Genomic DNA, 3,781 nt, shown 5'->3' with positions numbered 1-3,781 from the left:
TCACTCTCTGACATAAGACCTGTTATTTTCCTGAAAGTGATAGTGACAGACAAACAAGTGTAACACAGTGCCAGCTCAAAAAATACAGACGTTTGGGGGGTTTTCACCATAATGTTTTATTCCCAAACTGAACTATTTAACATTGTTATTGTTACATTATTATCATCTGTTGAGATACAGTGGCTCAAAGGAGCAGCGTGGCATTTAAAGTAAAGCTACAGATTAGATTCAGATCAGATGTGGGATGATCTAGGGACTTCAATTAATCAAGATGTATATAGTTATGCATCCTGTGTATAATGCTGATAATGTACATTTTACTACGCAGTGCGTTTATTCTTGTGGTTGTTGTTTTTGTGTAAGTCGTGGGGTGTTTATTCCTGTAGTAGAATTTCACCATGTGTTGCCTCTGCCCCAGGCTGCTCTATCTGTCTTAAAAGCTCTTCTGCCTGTCAGTTATTCTATTCCCACAATGACTCCCCGCCATCTGGCTATCTGATGTATTGATACAGATTAGTGCTGGAGAGACACACATAAAGTTGTGAGAGAAAATTTAGTTAACCCCCCCCCCCCCCCCCACTCCTCGCACGAGAATCCATTTCCTCTGGGTTCCTTTTGCAAACTATTTACGTTCCCTGCCTCTCACCCACCTATTAACCTTTTGTTTCACTCAATTGGATTTGCAAATGATTCTCTTGTGAAGGCGAACCCGGAGATAATTCTCCACCGGACTGCGATAATTGTCTATCGATGGAGATGTAGCAGTTTGAAGTGGCGGCACGTGTTGAGGCTTTGAACGAGGACGCATGAGTATGCGCGATAGTAAACGCTGCGTACACACACTCGCACATAATCACTCATACTCTAAGGACTGCTGCTTCAGTAGAAAGAGAGGCAGAGAGGTGACGGCATCCAAAGCCAAGGTGACCCTCTCACATCTATCAGCTGCTGGGAAGTGTGTGCACGACCGGGAAATACAGTGGGCTCCAGAGGCGACAGCATGCACACTTAATATGGTTTCATCCCGGCATGTTAGACATACACACCCAGCTCTGGATGAAACCTTCTGTTACCTGGTGATCTTTCAGCGATCCAACGCCCCAAACTGCTGCTGCAGTTCGACTGTGTTACTACGTTTCCTGGTGAGCTATTATTAGAAAACTTTTGACGGACACACGAATAAGAAGCAGCGTGCATTTTCAGTGCTTCATAAATTGGACTGACGGCAGATTATTATTATCAAATTATTCCTTTTGATTTTCAGAGGATTAAAGGACCGCTCTCATGTTTCTCTACAGTGCAGCCTGTAGCCAGTCAGCTCGGGAGTGATCCCGACCAGCACCGTCCCCTCATGTCAATCAGCTCACAGCCCACATGTCAGGTGAATATGTGATGTCAGGTATGGCGCGAATTGATTGATATGCACTGTCTGACATGTACACATTTTAAGGATATTCAGGCATGCGGAGAGGTGAAGGTTTCCATTTTATCAAAGGGAAAAAAAATCAAGTTATTGGGAAAAGTCAGGCCGTTTAGAGACGAGCTTCCATCCGTCTCAGGACTACCAAGAGCCCGCCACCGTGTCGGAATCTTTGTGAGTGTATATTGGGATGAAAAGTGCTTTGTGGCCCAGCTCCTTACACAATCATGAAGACATATATTTACCTTCCTTCGGTGTAATTAAAGTGCTCGTCCGCTGGGACTGTAAGACAAGCCTGGTCCCTCCGATATGCAGCTAATTGAGACCACATTCTCGTACCGCAAAGGTCACAGGGCGCTCCTCACCATCCCCCCCCCCAACCCATGCTCTTCAGCCACAGCATGATCCTTCAGGTATTGGTCGCACTGTGTTGACAGAAGGGTGGGGATATATTCAATGAACCGTAACACCTCTGGGTCTATTGCCCCGACGCGGTTGTCCTTGGGTTGTCGTTTGAAGGAGGACTTTTTGAAACGGTGGCACTCTTTCTTTGTCTGAGCTTATCCCCCTTTTTCCACACTTCCATGCCAGCTCCCCTCTCTTTTCCTCTCACTCACTCGTGCCCCCCCGCTGGCAAACGCACTGGCTTTTTCCTGCAGTTGCTTTGAGCAGACTAATTACAATAACTAGACCTGCGGGATCCATTTTTTTGGTTTGACACATTCGGTAATAGAGAGCAGCAATTAACTGCTGTGATTCATTGTTCACCTCGCCGCAGTCACGTGACGCGATAGGAGCTTTCTCCACCTGACACATGCGAGCGGGCAGGTACACAGATTACTTCTTTTAAGTGCTTTATTATTGTTTTTAAACTGTAGGCCTTTTTAATATACCAGAATGCATATTTTAGCAAATTTTTCATGTTGTTTTTTTTTCTTCTGGCATCCCAGTTCCTAACATGAATTGGCGATGAGCACAACAAAATTAAAGAGCACGAAATAACTTGCACTTCTGATTTGTATATAAAATTAAATCTCGCCGGCAGACAATTTCTACGCCTTGAAATGTGATACAAGGAAGTGTCCCAAATGACATTGACACACAATTGGCACACCGATGTGCTTCGCAATTGTATGCGCTAAGTAAACAACGCTCCAGCAGAGAAATTAGCCAGAGGTGTGCATAAACATAATGTGTCCGTAAGCTTATTAGCCCACCTCCTGTCACAAACTAATTACAACTAAGTTTGACTCTGTTTTTTTTTTCCTCATTGTGCCTGGAAATACAAACAGGATCCTGTGAGTGACACCTGCCAGCAGACAATGCATCTCTCCGCTTTCCCATTACGGCGGATCCTTCAAGGCGATGGACCCCCCCTTCCTTTGTCCTTTAAATCCAAGGGGGTACAAAAAAAATAATCAATGCTGCTTTAGTGTAGCTTTGTGACCACACACATAATAGTAGGATGGTGAGTGCCTGGTAGAAGGGTAGCCCTGCTGAGGGAGGGGCTAGAGAGCTTATCTTTAGAAAAATCAATACATAGCTTGTAATGATACTAACAACAATGTCACTAAATTCAGTGAAAAGCATTGTTTCTACTGCAGTGTTTTGTTGAAAGCACGCCTCTTTTGGTTTATTGATTCATATAGATAAAGTTCTCATCATTATATGTCAGTTGCGGCTTTGCAATAAAGAAAGAAAATGTCGAAGCAACAAACTAGAGCACTTCAGTCACCGATTCTCTCCGCCGTGTTTCATTTTTACCGTTCCAGCAATGGCAAAGAGATTCGATTTGGCTGTGCTACGGTCATTTAAGGCTTCAAAACCTCTTGGTAAGAGGTGCAGAGGAGAAGCTCCCTCCCTAAAAAAAAAATGAAAGTGATGTAGGTAATCACCTCTTGAGAGAGGAGAGATAAGAGATGGAGAAATGAAGAGGCACGCTCCCGGGGTTAAGCACACTTGACCTCATGGCCGTTTGTAGGAGCAGCCAAAGTCAAAGCCTGATGCTGAAGAAGTCAAATTAAACTCAGTCTTGCTCCATGAAGGGGAATATTGTACAATGTGTCAGGGAATGAGAATAAAAAATTGACTACATATATTCCAAGAGCGCTTTTTTTTTTCTTTAGGTTTGAAACAACAAGGTGGCACGGACAACTTGTCTTCAGTTCCTCACACCTGTGTGTGTCCTACAGGTCCACAGTCACCAATAATATCTGATGTTAATGAGTCCTGAACCACAATGCCTCAAATCATCTTGTGTAATGTTTTCTTCTAGAATGGAAACTATGCTGGTTATATATCTGCAGCCATGGTAGTGGCTATATTGACGTTGTAATGCTTACGGCAGACCAGAGGAAAAAA

At 43.9% G+C, this 3,781-nt stretch overlaps 1 long non-coding RNA gene across 1 annotated transcript; it reads left to right on the top strand.

Moving 5' to 3' along the window:
• Positions 1–782: 782 nt before the first annotated feature.
• LOC119009397 lies at positions 783–3,472 on the top strand. The gene is made up of 3 exons (XR_005071728.1): positions 783–1,142; positions 1,299–1,381; positions 2,713–3,472. It is a non-coding gene; the product is annotated as an uncharacterized LOC119009397 (long non-coding RNA).
• The last annotated feature ends 309 nt before the right edge of the window (positions 3,473–3,781 follow it).

This window comes from Acanthopagrus latus, chromosome 2, assembly GCF_904848185.1.
Source record: "Acanthopagrus latus isolate v.2019 chromosome 2, fAcaLat1.1, whole genome shotgun sequence".
Lineage (NCBI taxonomy): Eukaryota > Metazoa > Chordata > Actinopteri > Spariformes > Sparidae > Acanthopagrus > Acanthopagrus latus.
This window is presented reverse-complemented; position numbering and strand designations above follow the sequence as displayed.